This window comes from Suricata suricatta, chromosome 3 (genome assembly GCF_006229205.1).
Source record: "Suricata suricatta isolate VVHF042 chromosome 3, meerkat_22Aug2017_6uvM2_HiC, whole genome shotgun sequence".
Taxonomy (NCBI): domain Eukaryota; kingdom Metazoa; phylum Chordata; class Mammalia; order Carnivora; family Herpestidae; genus Suricata; species Suricata suricatta.
This window is the reverse complement of record NC_043702.1, coordinates 57,354,727-57,372,804: the sequence shown is the minus strand read 5'-3', so window position 1 is coordinate 57,372,804 and position 18,078 is coordinate 57,354,727. Positions and strand designations below refer to the sequence as shown.

Sequence of the window (18,078 nt, the reverse complement as noted above, 5' to 3'; positions counted from 1 at the left end):
AGGCATCAGTATGTTTCCCCTTAAGTACTGCAGCATGCATATTATTACTGGTGTACAGTATGTGTTTACTGTTTTGTTTTCTTTTGAGGTAAAATTTACATACAATGAAGTGCACAGATCCGTCAGTTTTGACAAATGTGAACACCCTATGAACCATATATTTACTTTTTAAATTGGCAAACACTCAAAAAAAATTACAGCTCTGATAATGTATGTCACTTTCTCAGGATGTTCAGGTGAACTGAGTTTTATAAAACTCTGCAGTATGTTGTGGATTACTAATTTTCCAGGCTCCGTATGTGCCTCTAAAATTGTTGAATGTTTACTTTTCCATCGCTTTTCCATAGCAACACCGAAGAATTTTTCAGTGGTAATTTAGCTTGTTTATGTTAGGTGCAGATTTACTTACTTTTGTTAAAAACAAGTTTTCAACAGTAAAAATATCTTTGGGATGTACACCAAAGGTAAGAAAGGCTGCCATTACTGTATCTTTTTGGTAAATTCCAGATGAGTTGAGCTCAAGCCATACCGCTTAGGCAGAAATGGAAGCAAGGAGTGGAGAGGGCAGAGAAGGACGTTGTGGCTCAGTGTCCTCTTCCCGGCCACTGACCTCACACAGCAGGAGTTCCTCAGCCTCCCAGTCCTAGAAAGGCGCAATCACAGCAGCCTCATTTTCTCTTGCAGTGGATTTAATGATACGTTGAGCCAGATGTGTCTGCACATGGCATGTTTTTCTGAGAGATGGAAACCTGCAAGGATTTATGTTCCCTTGATATCTGTGGATACGTAACTGATAGGAGAAAACCAGGCTTGAGTATGAGCTAGGAAACATGATTCCTTTTTGTTCCTGCAAAAGAATTGAAGCAAAGTGCGCAAGAGGTAAAACAGGAGGATTCATTTGCCTTGCCTTCTACAAGGCACCATTCCTTTTATTTCAAAAAGAAAAAATCCCACCAAATTTGTTGTAGAAATGTTGAAAGCCAGATAAATCCGAGTTTCAAAACTGTCCCACACTGTAAGTATTTATAAAGATCAAAGTGTCAAAATGGGGGGTGGAGTTTGCTTGGGATCCTGCCCCTCCCCTGCTGGCGCTTTCTGTCTCTCAAAATAAATACACTTAAAAAAAAAGGGAGGATCATAAGGACAGGAAATACCAATGGGTTTTTGTATAAAGGGAGAAATATCTGTGTGAAATAGAAAATACAGTCTTCAAATTGACACAGAACTCAAAGATTGAAGAATAAAGGCTCTTATTATAGAGACTATATCAACATGACAGCATTTTGTGTCTCATGGAAAGCTAGCAAATACTGTTACCAGTTTATTAGCTCATGGGAGACCCTTTTCCCTCCTTCTATAGCAGTTCTATACCTTTTTACTAATGAATTATTTGCATTTACTTTCTAGGAATGCTGTTTTTGTATTCCCCCCCCCCCCCGAACACAATAGAGAGGAGTAAAACTGCATCTATTTTCTTTGTAAATCCTCTCTTTATTTAAATACACCGATAGGACCAATGTAAACAAAAATAGCTCGGATATGTGATACCTGTCATTCAGTTCTTTGATGATTTGTCCAAAATGGTGTTGGAGAATGGCAGCGCAGTCTTTTTAAGTTTCAGGAGGACAGACTTCACTATACTAGAGCTGACATTTTGATTTTCTACTTTCCAGTGCCCCTCCTCTCAGTGCCTAGCCTGTTACAGCATTTCTCCTTATCTAGTCGTCTCCTCTTCACTCAGGAGGCCTGTCCTGGCTTGGACTCACGACCGTGAAGTCAAGACCTGAGCTGAGATCAAGAGTCAGATGCTTAGCTCACTGAGCCAGCCAGGCACCCCGTGTCTTCTTGAAGACAACCCCGTGTACGGTTTTTCTGTCCCCAGTTAGAATTTACACATTCTGGATTCTGTTCTTTTAGGCCAGTGGTTCTTGAAAGTGTTGCCTTTGGACCAGAAGCATTAAGCATCACTGGGGAACTTGTTAGAAATGTAACTTCTTGGGCCTCATGTCCCTCTGCTGAGTCAGAAACTCTGGTGTGTGGGGCCTGGCAGTCTGCTATAACAAGTTTTTCAAATGTTTGTGCTGCCGTCTAGAATTTGAGGACAATTGCTTTAGGTAGTACCTAGCCAATCATATGTCACGTGCATTTGGTCAGTATGTTAATGTTGGCTTGAAATTTTAGGTACCTTGTCAAAACTTGTGGTCGTTAGAGGCTTTTTAGACCCTTACATTTACCACGTTGGGGTGATCACCTGTGCACAGGCCCTCCTCGGCAGTGACCCTGAGCGTCATGAATTAAAGGCTGGCATGAGGAATGGTCCACATCTATGAAACCTCGGGCAAATGCCTTCAGGTTCCAGACCTTCCCCTCTCGGGTCCTCACCTGACTTTCCAGCCGTGTCTTTCGTGCTCTGATCTCCACTCCTGTCACCTTTTTGCATTTCTGTGACCTTGTTCCCTCTTTCCTTCAGCTGTAATCCCTTTGTCCCCTCTGCCAGGGCAGATCCGACCCAACCTTCAGATAGAATTTCTTCCTTCTCTGTGAAACAGTCTCAGGTCCTACAAGCATAATTTTTCTTTTTGTTCTAACTTGTCAGCGCTCAGGCCACTGATTCGACTTGTGATGGTTCTTGCGTGACTCGGTACACTGTAAACCATTGCCACTTAACTTCTCATGTGGACGGGCCATGTCTTCCGAAGAGTGGAGCTGCCGACAGCGCGCACCTCCCTGGACCGTCGGGAAGAATCAGGGAGCCAGCACGCGTAACGCCCAGGAGAGTGCCGGCACCCCGGAAGGCCCGGGTGACTGTCGGCTGTCAGGTGTGTCTTTACAGCCACACTCTGAAGTCAGGATGGCACATCGGCATCCTGTTCAGTGAAAACTCCAGTTTGTTGGTTCCTAGAACCTTGTGTGGGAAAGGGGTCAGAGCCACGTTTTCGGGCTGTAGGGGAGAGCCACGGCAGCGTGCGGCGTACGTGTGGAAGGGCAAGGTGTGTGAGGCATATTCCGCATCCCTGTCGTGAGCTCTTTTAAGGGCAAGGACTGGCTTTACCTTTGTCCCAGTGCTGTCACCGTCCTGGCCGTCTTCATAGTACCGAGTACAACTACCTCTGTGAGCTGATGACTTGGTTAGGGCCTTTCCGTTACTGCCCTCCTCTTTGTCACACTCACGTCACGTGATTATAATCCCCGTCTGATAGGTCAGAGGTTGAGTGACCGGCTAACAGAAACCACGCCCTTTGCCTGCCTCGCCACTCCCAGCGCTGTGCTTTGCTCACAGCAGCGTCTGTTCCTTGGTACTTGGTGTCCGGATGCAGTGGACTTTCGTGTCCTCTCCTCCAGGAAAGCCCTCCTGTACCAGCGCGCCTGCAGTTTCTTCATTTCGTCCCTCGGAGCTGTGGGAGGGGGTGGGACACACCGGTCTTAGTGCTGGTTGTGAGTTCACTCGGCTCCACAGTGACAGAACCCGTCGTTGTCCCCTTGTCTTAGGGGAACTAATGTCTGATTTTTACAAATGCCCTTGCTTGTCCACCTTTTAGACTGGCACACCATTTCTGCTTGAGAATTTTGAAACCATTCAGTGTGCTGTTCTTTGACTTTGTGCTAGATCTAGAAGTCATCACTTAGAGAAAAAGCAGTTCAAATCACTTTATCTGATAATTAACGTAGTTGTCATCACCCAGAAGTCTGTACTGAGCAGCTCTCCGTGACCGAGCTCCTTCCCTCACAGCGGTCCTCTCCCTGGGAGCTTGTGAGTTAAGACACCCCCAAGCGAATGGCTATAGAGAGATAAATTCGACACATGTTGAGCAAATGTATAAATTGAATGAGTAAGCTCGTGTTACTGATACTTCGGCAGGTCACACAAACCTTACAGGAGAGGTAACCACAGGAGTGGCTTCTAGAACCAGGAGTTTAGAAAATCACCTGAATTACAAATAATGTTCTTATCATGGTACGTGAAATACAGTTACATTAAAACAAACATTATGACCATAGAAATGGTTTATTTGCAAGAGAAAGCCCCTATCCTTTTATTTTTGCTACTTAGTTTAAAATTTTAAAATCCTTTCAAAACTTTGTTAGATTACGTGTTTTCTGGCATGTAGAAGTTATTTGTGATTTGCCATATGAGGAACGTTATTGCAACTTTTATTTCAGCTTTTCATTAAAGTATTGATCTCAGTATATTAAACAGTAAACATTTCAGTTAGTAATATTCAGTTAATTAATATCCAGCCATGTTCTAAATATTGTGCTGAAATCAAACCAATAAATGTATTCCAATAAAAATGTTATATCCCGACTGATATAATATTTAGAACATGGCTGGATATTAATTAACTGAATATTACTAACTGAAATGTTTACTGTTTAATATACTGAGATCAATACTTTAATGAAAAGCTGAAATAAAAGTTGCAATAACGTTCCTCATGATGGTATGTGAAGCTAGGCTCTTGCTTTATAAAAATAATTTGAAGCACAAATTAAGTTTCTGAGAAATTCAAAGTCTAATACAGAGAGAACACTGGAAAGATTGAAGGCGGGGAAGGGCCATCCATAAGTATTTCAGATAGTTTCAAAATAGATATGGTTGGCTGTCAGTCAGAATAGAATTATCTCACTTGGGTATTAAAAAGGTACCTAGACTTTTCTTTTCCACTTTCTAGTGAAGACAGGAAGTCACACAGGATTACCCAAGAGAGAGACCATCTACTCAATTCCCCGCCCCCATCCCCCCAGGCCTAATTCCTGCTTCTAGTTCGGACATCCAGTTTCTGTTTGAATTCTGCCTGTGGTGACCTGTGAGGTGCAGGCTGTTCAGTTTTGGGACAGTCTAATTCTTACAGAGTTCTTTAGAATGTAACTTCCAGGCATCGATATTGGACTCTGGCTCTCAGAACAAATCTTACCCTCTTCTTTATGTCAGCTTCTTGAGGAACACAGGTTCTATATCGTGTTGATGTTCACATTTCCTGAACTCGCTGTAAGCAACCGGGAAGTGTAGAGGGCATAAACAAACCGTAAACACAGTGATCACAGCTCAACCTTCTTCTTTTGCAAGTTTTACAGAAAGGTTCTGCTATTCCTGAATCTACCAGAAAAGAATACAGCTTGCCATTCCTAGTCTACTTCATAGCCTTTCCTTCTTCATGTTTTGCTGACTTTTTGAATTCTTAATACAGTAGTTTGTCTTTGAGTGAAAGGTTCTGTCCTGTAGCAGCTGGGAAGGATTTTCATGGCCATGTTCTTACTTGTTTTTTTTTTTTTAACATGCTTCCAAAAAAGGAATCCAAGATCCTTTTTCTTAGCTCTGTTAATGTCAGATGTTCACTGCTTGATGACCTGAGAAAAATTAAGGTGTCCTAAGTGAAATGAAACTGCTGGAATCTTAATGAGTTGAAAATATGACTTTTATCCCTGTTGCTGTTCTTCAGAAAATAGTGCTTGGTAAAATTAGCCACATTAGAGCAGCTACACTGATAAGGAAGAAGATGTCTGGTGAGTGTTTGTGCAGGCTTTGTTAGAGAATGAATGGCTGCTCTACTTTTAAAGGGGGTTATGGTAAGCAGTTAATGAACAAAATCAGCTTCAATCACTAAATTAAAATGTTTTTTTAACGTTTATTTTTTGATAGAGCAGGAATGGGGAAGGGGCAGAGAGAGAAACAGGCTTCAGGCTCTGAGCTGTCAGCACAGAGTCCGATGCGGGGCCTGAACTCATGAATCAGGAGATCATGACCTGAACTAAAGTCAGACACTTAACCGCTGACCCACCTGGGCGCCCTTAATTCACTAAATTTTTAAGACCTATAGAACCATGCTTCCTTTAGTAGGGAACTGAATTGGCTTTGTTATTAGAACTAGAGTTGTAGAGACCATCTTAAGCAATAGGTGTTCATTTTTACATTATCAGATGGGTATTAAAAAGATGGTACAGAGTTGAGTTGGCATCTAAACTGATTTTTCCTAAACTAATTCAACTGCGGGCAAATCTTTAACGTTGTGAAAGTGGACAGCTTTCCTCCCTCAAAACTCTCAGGACAGTTTCATAACCACAAATGAAGGCTCCTGAGTGTAATCTGCACTCTTCCTTGGGAAAAAGTTTATCCTCAGAAGAACCTGGAAACTGTCTCTAAGGCCAGAGTGTGTGTCTCAGAGCAAGAGGACATGCAGGAAACCCTGATTCTGATAGACTCACCCCAAGAGCTGATCACCCCAAGAGCAGAGTTTGGTAAGAGATCAAGAAATTAATATTAACTGGATTTGGGGGTGTGGAATGTTAGAAGTACATACTCTGCCTTGTTTTGAAAACAATTTAAGATTGGTAGCAGGTAGAATAAGTATATTTTTCAGGTTCCAGGGAAGACCCTATGAACCCCCCAAATCTCTCTTTCCTAAATGTAAAGAAAAGGAAGAAAATGGACATGTCTTGAGTTCCTGTTATTTATAGCTGCTATTCAAAGCAGTTGACATATGCTTTCTATTTAATCCCATTGCTAATGTCTCAAGTTATAGTATTGTAATTTCACTCTTGAAGATAGTTTCCCCTAATAAAACCGTAAACACCTCTGAGAAGGGCAACTCAACATGTTAGTGATACCTTAGAGTGAGTGACATATTTCTTCCCCCTGAGCACATAGTTCTCTAGGTGGGGGATGTATAATTGTTGCTGTAAGACACTGTGACCTGAACAGATTATTAGGAGATCTATCTTTTTTATATTCTGTCATCCAACAAATATTATTACATGCTAGGCACTATTTTAGATACGGGAGTCTTATTGGTAATAAAATAGATAAAAATTCATGTCCTTTTAGAGTTTACCTTCAAATGTGGGAATAAAAAAAACAAGTATGTTAAGACATAAAGATGCTCACCCCTTTTAAATATGGGCTCAACTTAGTGACTCGCTTGCAAAGACTGCAGTATAGGAAAGAGAACACGAGTCACTTGAGGCTTTAGTAACTTTACAGTGGACGCTGGCACATGCCACCTCCACCGAGTGACCTGGGTCAGCATCACTAGTGTAAGCCACATCGATGTGTGTGCCCCCACGTGGCATGATGGGAAAAGCACCTCATCTCTGTGGTCTTCTTCCCCCAGACCTTTAATTTCAGTCTAGTCATGAGGAAAACTCCACATAAATCCAAACTAACGACATTCTACGAAGTGCTTGGCCACTCCCTCTCAAGGCTGTTGACAGAAAGTGTCACAGTCCAGAAGAGATTGAGGAGGCCTGGGGACCAAACATCTGGTATCCTGAGTTGGATTCTAGAATAGAAAAAAAGGCATTGGTGGAGAAAATGGTGAGATCCAAATAAAATCTGGAGCTTAGTGAAGTAGTAACGTGCCAGTGATGGTTTCTTAGCTTTGACAAATCTAAGTGGGGCAGTGTGTTAAGATTAGGGGAAACAAGGTGAGAGGAATGATCTGCATTATTTTTTCAACTTGCCTGTAAACTTGAAATTATTCCACAATTAAAACTTTATATGAAAATATAAGGAAAAACACAGAGCAGAGTAAGGGAAATCCAGAGAGCCAGCATGAGGTCAGTGTTGCAGATCAGGTTGGGCAGGGGAGGCCTCATTGAGGGGATACTGGGCAAAAACTTAAAGAAAGTGAGGGCGGAGCCCCGTGCTTATATGTGGGGAAGACTTCCAGGCAGGAGCTCCTGTTAGGCAGGAGCATAGCTGTTGGATTGGAGCAATAACAAGAGGGTTCTCGTGGCTGGAGGGCTGTGGATGAGGGGAGGAGAAACGGGAAATGGGGCCAGAGAGGTAACAAAGCCAAATGGTATAGGGCCTGGTAGGCAGTTGTAAGAGCTTCTGATTTAACTTGGGAGGAAATGGCGAGCAATTGAATGCTTGGTTTAGAGCAGTGAAATTATTTGATTTATGTTTTAATATGGCCACTCTGGATACTCTGTGAGAAAGGCCCGTAAGGGGCAGAGGTGGGGGCAGAATGACCAGATAGGATTATAATCCAGATGAGAGGTTTCTGTGTCTGGGGCCAGGAAGGTTGCAGTGCAGGCACTAATAGGTGGTTGCATTTGGGGGTATATTATAAAGGAGCTAACCACATTTGGTCACCCATTGGATATCCCGTGTGAATGTAGTCCTGGAAGTCTCGAAGGCTTTGATCTGAGGAGATGGAGAATGTATTTGCCATTTTGTGAGATGGGGAACATCATGGGCAGAAGAGGTTTGTGAGAGTAGATTAGGAGTTCAATTTTTTGGTTGGGGTGGGGGAGAGCAGGCAAAGGGAGAGAGAGAGTGCGCGTGCGGGAGACTGAGACCCAAGCAAGCTTCTTGCCCAGTGTGGAGCCAGGTGCAGGGCTTGATATCATGACCATGAGATCATGGTCTGAGCTGAAATCAAGAGTTGGATGTCTAACTGACTGAACCACCCAGGTACCCCAGGAGTTCCTTTTTGATATAAGCAATGAAAAATTGGAATTAGTCTAAAAAATAGCATTTACAATGCAACAAAAATATGAAATAGTTGGAAACAACCCAAATATCCATCAACAGATGAATGGATAAAGTATTGTATGTATATGGGTACAATGGAATAGCATTCATCCCTTTAAAAAAGGAAGGAGGTTCTGAAACTTTACAACAAGGATGACTCTTGGAAGCAGTATGCTAAGCAAAAGAAGCCAAATCCAATAAGACAATTATTGTATGATTTGCCTTCTGTGAGGGACCAGAACAGGCAAATTCAGATGCAAAAAGGAGAATAGAGGTTACCAGGTGCCGGGGGAGTAGGGAGTTATTGTTCAATTGTATGGAGTTTTTGTTTGGGATGTTGAACACATTCTGGAAATGAATAGCGGTGATGGTTGTGCAACATGTGAATATATTTAATGTTTTGTACACTTGATATTTTATGGGGTGTCTGGGTTGCTCATTCAGCTAAGCGTCTGACTCTTGGTTTCGGCTCAGGTCATAATCTCACAGTTTGTGAAATCGAGCCTCATGTCAGGCTCTGGGCTAACAGGGCGAAGCCTACTTGGGATTTTCTCACTCTCTCTGCTTCTCCTTCCCTCCCCCACCCCCACCTTGTCTGTCCATCTCCCCCCACTTGCACATGTGTGCACTCTCTATCTCTACAATAAATAAAATAAACATTAAAAAATAATATTTTATGTACCACACTAAAATTTAGAGTTCTGTTTCTAAAAAACACTATGAAATACTGAAAGATAAATTTAACAAAAGTACTGTGCAAGATCTTTACACTGAAAACTATAAAACTGCTAAGAGAAATGAAAGAAGGCATTAGTAAGTGGAGAGATCTACTCTGTTCATAGATCAGATATATGCTATTAAGATGTCCATCCGTTCTCCTGAAACTGATTTGTAGATTCAATACAATCCCAATTACAATACCAGTCAAGTTTTGGTAGAAATTCATCAGCAGAATGTAAAATCTCTATGGAAATGTAGAAGACCTGGAATAACTAGAACAGTTTTGAAAAAGAACGGTATTGAAGGACTTACGTAATATACTACCTTATCTTGTTACTTACCATAAAGTTACAGTTACCCAGATTGTGTGGTATTCATGTTATAGATGGACCAGTGGGACAGAACACAGTCCAGAAGTAGGTCCATGTTTGGTCAATAGATTTTTGATCGAGTACCAGGGCAGTTCAGTGAAGAAACGATAATCTTGTCAACAAATGGCGCTAAACCAGTGAGTGTCTATATGCCAAAAACTGAGATCCACTAGACTAAGGAGATGTAACAGGGCTGCTGAGCAGTGATAATGGTGTGTGTTTTGCTCAGCCATAGTCTGCTCAACAGGTACAGGAGTGGAATCGACAGAGAATTGGTTTTTTTTCGGGGTTGCAGTTTTCCTGAGTATAGTGAAGTAAGAGCACAAGAAGGGAGTGAAGGATGGATGCAAAGGAAGGGTTTTGTGATTTGCCAAGGAATTTGTTAGGGAAGGAAGACCTTTGGGAAGGAAGTGGGGCTGAGAAGGTACAGGAATGGGTGACTGTAGGTCACGGGCCATTGGAGCCCAGGTGCTAAAAGGAGGAGCTGAACATCTAGGAAGTGGGATGGATAGATTTGGAGTGTGGAGGGTACAGTTTACTGGTCATGCAGGGTCGAGGGTGTGACCAGAGGAATGCGTGGCCGAGGTGTGGTGAAGGATTAGATTATTGCTGGGAGTTCAAGGACTTGAGAGGACAAGTGCCAGAGGCTGGTTTATGTGCATGTGAACATTCCCACATTATGAGACAAGAATAGTAATTGGAGAAAATGACAGTGAACCAGGAGCTAACATCATCAAGAAACGAAGGGGAGCTATTTGGCATTGTTAGTATACGTTGGCAACAGTGAAGGATGATGGATGACGCAATCTAATGACCTAAGATTCCGCTTTGGGGGAGGGGGAGCTATCTGGAACTGACAATGAGGAGGAAAGAGGACACTTTGCTCACCTCCAGACCCGCTGGAGCAAATGTTAAGAGGCAGATTGGCTGCTGTTGAGAGGCCTGCAGGGGAGAGCCTGGCGTCGGTCAGAGGAGAGAAGGGAAGTTGAGGGAAGAGGTTCAGGGTGGAGGGGGTCTGGCTGCTGGTAGGGCATGAGGGCACCGTGGAAGGGTTGTGGGACTGGGAGAAAACTGGGAAGTAGGGTTTAGCTGGAACATGAGTGGTCATATAGGGATTAGCACGTAGGAGGGGGCGATGGGCACCCTGGGGCTTGGGTCGTCTTGTGGCAAAGACATAATCAGGGATCATGGGCACAGTGAGGTGAGTCCTGGAGTTCTGAAGTTGAAAAGTGGTGGCCAGGCTGTGGAGACAGGAAGGGGTGGATGTTAGGGCTCCCCTGGCCTTTGAAGTTGGACTTGACAGACCTGGGGAGGAGCATATTGACTATGAAAATCTGGTTCACGACAGGAGGGATTTTCAATTTCAGGTTGTATGACATGTGTCCTCCAGAATTTGTCAGTGATACTCTGAGGAGATAACTGATAACAAGGCCGTTCTAGAGAAACCAGGAAAAACTTTCCAGCAGCATGTGCTCAATGGGGAACCAGCCCACTGGCTGGGATGGCAGTCAGAATATTTACGAAGACTATAGAATGAATTTTCATTTGCATCTTTTAAACCAAGTCATCTGTCTTTCGTTGGAGATGGAGGCATTAATTCCTAGGAAGCTGTATAGCTGAGCGTTTTTAAGAGCCTGCCCTCCAGCGTCAGACAGTGGAGATTCAAGTCCTGGCTGCACCCCTCATTACTCAACCAGGTCTCAGTTTTCTCTTCTGTAAAATGTAGATAATAATAGGGCCTGCTTCACGAGATTCTGATGAGGGCCGGATGAGGTCACTGTGTGAGTTCACCTCCTCGCTTCCCGGCACCCAGGCAGCTTACAGTCAGAACACACCCGCTGCCCGCACTGTCCTCTATGGCTTGCTGAACATAGTTCAGCATAGCTTTCTTTTTTAAGAGCTGCAGATAACTTAGCTACTTACATTATCTTACAGTATAATGTTTTCCAGACAATTTAAAATCCACAGTTTTGGTGATGCTTTCTCATCCTGTTGGTTTTTGTTTTCTTACGAGCCAACAATATTTTATCATTTACTTAATATATTTGTGTTATTAAGTAGGACATTTTAACTTTTTTAAAAACTATACATATTCCTTCCCTTTTCCCTGTCCTCCAGAAGTTGGTATCTCCCCCCCGCCTCCCGAGAATCATTGTCACCTAGGAGCCTTATGATGGCATCACAAAGTACTATGGAGATATCTCCCACCTATGATGGGTAGAAGTGAAAAGAAATGATGGCACTGAGTGCTGGAGAGGGTGTGGCATACTGGGCACACTAGCTCCTTGGTCTGTGTCGTCAGGAGTGAAGGATGATGGGCGACGCAGGCTAATGACCTAGCATTCAGCTTTCAGGGAGGGGGACAGCTGTCGGGGACCAGTGCGGAGAGGAGGGCAGACACCGTGGTGACCTCCAGGCCAAGCAGGGCAGGTGCTGCGGGAGCCGTCTTAGCTGCCGTCTTCGCCCTGCAGAGGGGAGCCCGGCTCCTGTCAGGGAAGATGAGGGCAAGTTCAGAGAGGTTTAGACTTTCCATGCAGGTCCAAAGGGGCGTAGCCTTCCAGACGGCAGTTTGAGAGATTCTCAAAGGTCTTAGAATGTCATTTGCCCCATCACCCTCACTTTTAAGAATTTGTTCTAAGAGAATAGTTGGAAAAATGCGCATGCAGATGTATTCGGAGTTGTGTATGGCCATGGGAAATGGGAAATGGTAGCATGGGATACTCTTATAGTTAAAAATAAAGCTGGCCGAATGCATGGAATCTTCTAGCATGGAGACGGGGGAAATATCTTTATAATTGGTCTGTTCTGTACACAGAGGCCTCTGTGCTAAACTAAACTTCTTGTTTAGTGTTGAATACAGCAGAGTACCTTGAAAGTTTACTCATATGTTTCCTTAATCCTCTTTTTTATGTTCACTCCTTTTCCAGAGAAAGAGAGCATGAGCAGGGGAGGGACAGAGAGAGAGAGGGGGACAGAGGATCCGATGCAGGACTAGAACTCACCAACCATGAGATCGTGACTGGGCTTTGCCAACTAAGCCACCCAGTTCCCCCTCATAGATTTTGAAATATTTTCTGCTTCACCTCTCCTAGAAGAATATCATTGATGACCCAGAATTTTAATCTCCTTATCGTCTCTCGTCCACTGTCTTTGCTGTCCCGAAGCTCCGCGTACATATGGTATAAAGTAAACATGGGTTCTGCTCAAGAGTTTCTCCAAGTCTTACTTGATAGCTGGAGAAACACTGCAGACGCTTCAATGTAATTTGCACCTATCTGGGCACTTGGCACCTTCTGTTTAGTATTCTTTAGGAATACAAATAGTAATGGTTACCAACCATTAGGCTGTAGGACTTTGCCTATATTTCTAGCTTGCTCCCAATCTACTAATTATAAAGGGGAGAAATCTGTGTTTGCTTTGTGGGTAAAAATGTGTAAAGAATAAGTAGTCCAGCATTTGGGTGGTATTAGAAATATGTCTTTTCCTTTTTTACGGTGGGTCCCCCTCCTTTTTGTTTTAGCAAACTCCTAAAGGATCTGGAATGTTTACCCACAGCTATTTGTCAGGATGTTAGGAAGAAATTTTTTTTTTAAGAATTGTATATAAACAGAGAAAAACATTTCACACCTGTTTATCTTAGCAGGGCCTGTAGAAAGGGGGAGATAGATTCTGCATTAACTCTTCGGTTCAGAGAGGAGTTTAGAAGAGGCAGAGCATCCTGTGATCCCATGAGCTTTGGGTGAGGGCGCTCAGAGCCATGTGGAGGCCTGCCAATTGTGTCTACGCGAGAAAACCTTTCCTAAGTTTTTTATTTCTCTGTCCGAGCCCATCTTTCAGCTCACTTAGCTGAACTGTCTGTGTTCATGAGATACTTCTGTAATACATTTTCAGAAATACACTTCAGGGTTTAGAATATTTTCCTTACTGAAAACTCCCATTCAGTTTTGGTCTCCTTTTGATACAAATCTCTCTCTCATCCCAGTATCTTAGGAAAGCTTGCTGGAGGGCAGGGTGGGACACATTTTGTCTCCTCTAAAGGAATGTTTGATGATCCTCTTTTAAGATACCCTTCATTCAATTCCGTAATAAGTAAGTCCTAATAATAGCTTTTTAACTTTAAAAAGAGTCCTTCTTTATACAGCTTTGAAATCAAAGTAAGGTAGTGTCCTCCCTGACTGAATCATAAGCTGTGTGAGAAAATCAGTCTGTTTTTCCATTTGCCACAACCTCTCATCACTGAGTCTTTGCATACAACCTCGTGAACCACTTTCTCTTGTAGATGTTCCAGCCTTGCTTGGTTTCACGGCCTGCCTCAGTTAATGTCTCTGCCCTGTCTTGACCACCATCCTGAGAGAATTTAGTACCTGCTTGAAGTGCCCTCTGTGCACGTCTGTCACTGCCTCTTCTTTGTCTTTCGGCTCCACTTCCCTGCAGCCACTTACGGGCAAAGCCTTCAACATCTTAGAACTGTTCCACCTTAAAAACGGCGAGCCTTAGCTTCCCTGCTCTGCCCGCAGTTTATCTCATCCAGTCTTCCAATGACTCTGCTTTTCTTTATCCTTATCATGACCGTTAGCCTGTCTTCTTCAAATTCAGCTCTCCCCCCCTTTTTAAATCTTTTTTTAATTGGAGTGTTGACATAGAATATTACATTAGTCTCAGGTGTTCCGCGTAGTCATTTGACAGTTACATATGTTACAACGTCCTCACCGCAGTAAGTGTAGTTACCTTTCGTCACTGTACAAAGTTTTGCCATATTATTGACTATATTCCCCCTTTTGGATTCAGTTGCCTCAAAGTGTGTGCGTTTCCCGCCATGCACATATTTCAGTGCTCACCTCTTAATCCTATTAAATCCCTTTCTTCTCTTCTTCTTGACCTTCTACTCCTTGAAGACGAAGACAGTGGCTTTGTGTATCTGTGCATCACCTTGAGCAGTGAGTATTTAAAAAAATTTTTTTAATGTTTTTTATTTATTTTTGGGAGAGAGAGAGACAATGTGAGTAGGGGAGGGTCAGAGAGAGACAGACAGAATCAGAAGCAGGCTCCAGGCTCTGAGCTGTCAGCACAGAGCCCAACGGGGGCTTGAACCCACGAACCGTGAGATCATGACCTGAGCCAGAGCCAGTCGCTTAACCAACTGAGCCACACAGGCGCCCTTAAAATTGTTTAAATATTTATTATTTTTGAGAAAGAGACAGATTGTAAGCAGGGGAGGGGCAGAGAGAGAGAGAGAGAGAGGGGGACACAGAATCTGAAGAAGGCTCCAGGGTCTGAGCTGTCAGCATGGAGCCCAATGTGGGGCTCGAACCCACAGACTGCAAGATCATGACCAGAGCCAAAGTTGGCCGCTTACCTGACTGAGCCACCCAGGTGCCCATTATTTTCTTAATATGCAAATGAATGTTAGCTTCTCTGTTCACAGATTCAGTTCTGATAACTTTTGGCTGTGTCAAAAATTAATACACCTGGAGCGCCTTGGTGCTCAGTTGGCTGAGTGACTGACTTTGGCTCAAGTCATGATCTCGCTGTTTGTGGGTTTGGGCCCTGCATCAGGCTTTGTGCTGACAGCTTGCTCAGGGCTTAGAGCTTGCTGCGGATTCTGTGTCTCCTTCTCTCTCTGCCCCTACCCTGTTTGTGCTCTTTCTCTGTCTCTCAGTAATAAATAGATGTAAAAAAAATTTTTTTTAATTAATAAACCTACCATCAGAGGACAGATATTTACAACCCCGAGGAACCCATCTAACAGAACTGCAGGGTCTGTACTTTCAGGGCTGCAAACTCCAGAGTCCTTGTACAATAATCTGAGGGTGTGAGGTCGGCCAGGCATCACCCAGCGGGAGGTGCAGGAGCTGGGGAAGCCCCGGGGTGGCGTCTGCCTGGGTAACTGCGTGCGCTTCCCTCAGGATTGTCGCTCAGAACATGGTCCGAATTGGTATCACATGGAGGGCTCTGTCCTGCAGATACGTTCTGTTTGGTTGGCATAGAAGTTTGATTTTCGAAGCTCAGGATCAACATTGAAAACTTTGACAATTTTACACGAAAATTCAGATTTCTAGCTACCTGGAAAAAGAAGCAAACTAGATCTATTTTGTTGAGTGGGGACACCGTTGAATTCATTAATAAGGGCGTGGCTCCTTTGGAAATCTCAGTTCTAAAAGATTAGTGAAGTTCAGTACTATAGTTTTGTAATTGGCTCATAATGAGATGCAACCTTCATTAGCATTTAACAAGGCTAGCATTGGTCTTTTAAGAATATTTGTCTGTGAAGTGTATCTGAAAGATTAAGGAATGTTAAGACGAATCTTTTCAGAATGCCTCAGAAGAGTCCGTTATATGACGTAGGGCTGTGTTCTTGTAAACTTCTAAACTTCCGCATTCATTTTTCCCCTAATAAATAACAGACTGAAATTTATTCTTGGAATTTATGGTAGCACAGAAATTTTAAGTGCCAACACAAAAATGCAAAACATAAAAACCAGGAGCTAAAATGTATGTTTCAGCAAGCAACAGCTTTCTGAGACTACAAACACTAAGTCCTCGTTTCCTGAATTATTTCTGATGTGATAGCAGTATCTTCCTTCCACTTTATCCATTTTCCCAAACTCCAGACCTGGTGGTTATTTTTTAAGTGGTAAAGGGTTAATGCAAAGATTCTTTGTTCCAGGTCTATAGTGGTCGTAAAAGAACAAATACCAAGAACAGTGATAATGAAATCACTGTTTTCCATTTTCTTTTTCCTCACGAAGCTCTCTTCTTTCTTCTGTTATCTCTATGAAGAAAACTACTCTAAAAAATCTTTCTTTGAAAATTCTGGAATGATCAGGCTGGGAATATTCCTCTTATTTTTCATTCTTCCTGCTTTTGCATCTATAATAGCAAAAGAAATAAAACACACAACTTTTTTTATGCATAGAAGAATATTAGTAGACATTTTCATTCCATTTAAAGACTTTCCCTACCCACACATCCCTTTTAGAGGTTTTTTCAAAAATATAAAGAGTGTTAAATGCACTGGTATTTAATTTTTCGCTTAATCGAAGAGTTTTTGTTAAAAATGAAGCTTATAGGGGCGCCTGGCTGGCTCAGTCGGTTAAGCAGCCGACTTTGGCTCAGGTCATGATCTCATGTTTGTGGGTTCGAGCCCTGCGTCGGGCTCTGTGCTGACAGCTCAGAGCCCGGAGCTGCTTTGATTCTGTGTCTCCCTCTCTCTCTGACTGTCCGCTGCTCACACTCTGTGTCTCTCTCTTTCAAAAACAAATAAAACATTAAAAAAGAAGGAAGCTTATAATAATATAACATTTTATATGACTTGGCTTCTTACATGATACCAAGGCTCTTGCATCATCTCTTTTGCTATTTTCTTAATAAAATTTCACTCTTTAGATTATAACCTATTATAATTATTAATAATTTCCTATTATAATTATAACCTATTATAATTATTAATAATTTCCAAGATTAAACAGTACAGAACAAATATTAGGAGAGTCTAGGGGAGTGCTCATCTAGAAAATGTGTCTGAATGAGGCAAATGGACATAAATCATTTTTGGCTACAGAAATTGTTATTCTTGCACCTCATACTGAGACACTGTCCTCTATTCCCTCTAAGGTCTCCTAGAAAAACACCTAAGTTACAAAGAGGTCTTCTCTGCTTAGCTGTTCATCAGGGTGAGGAGGGGGGAAGAGATGGCAGGTGCTTGGGAGAATGGTAAATGGAGAGATGTGACAAGAATGCAGATCTAAGTCTCTGCTGTGGCAGAGAACTTAACTCAAGGGGTTTGCTGTTCTTTCTATAATTATAATCAGAAAATTTTGGACCTGAAAGCATATTATCTGAGGCCAGCTATTTTTGCTCCCATTGTTTTACAAATGGAGATACATAGCCATGTAGTAGACCTTAAGGTTAATTGTGTTCAATCTCTTTTCTCTTTGTAAGTCCATTTTCCTTGAAGTCAGAATATTTCTTAGCTTATTGTATTGTTTATATTTAAGGAAATAAAAATCTTTCTTTATGTAGATGTGCCCAAAAGAGTGAGATCTGAATCTAGTAACTTGATGATCTTGTTGGGGGAGCAAGAACTAACCAGAGTTTTATGGGCCTTTTAATTTTTTGAAATGACTTCCAGATTCTTGTCCCTGTGCTCTGGATTTGTGGTGGGGAACAATTTAGACAAGCAGCAAGTAAAAGATGTAACATATAAATATTTTATGAGTTGGTTACTTGGATTGCCTGTGCATCTAAATTTGATCCTTGTGGCCATGAACACTCAGGAGCCACAAACATACATGTATATACACAAACCCAGCCACACACTTTCCCCCTAAGCTTTTTAAGAGACTGTTCTGGATCCAGCGATTTCATAGTGTAAAGAATGGAATGGAGAATATATTTGACAAAGAGACTTGCCGGACTCCTTGAAGGTGAGAGAGCCCTTAATGGAAGGGCTTGATTTATAAGTTGGAGGTGGTCAGGCCAGTCCACAACCAGTGTTTTCATCTACATCAT

General features: G+C 42.5%; 1 protein-coding gene and 1 long non-coding RNA gene across 4 annotated transcripts in view; one reads left to right on the top strand and one right to left on the bottom strand.

The window, feature by feature from the left end:
* Positions 1-18,078, top strand: part of MAP3K20 (mitogen-activated protein kinase kinase kinase 20) — a 177,274-nt gene that overhangs the window by 16,443 nt on the left and 142,753 nt on the right. The window lies entirely within an intron of this gene.
* Positions 384-3,105, bottom strand: LOC115287709. The gene is made up of 2 exons (XR_003906615.1): positions 3,053-3,105; positions 384-847 (listed from the first exon to the last, which is right to left on the bottom strand). It is a non-coding gene; the product is annotated as an uncharacterized LOC115287709 (long non-coding RNA).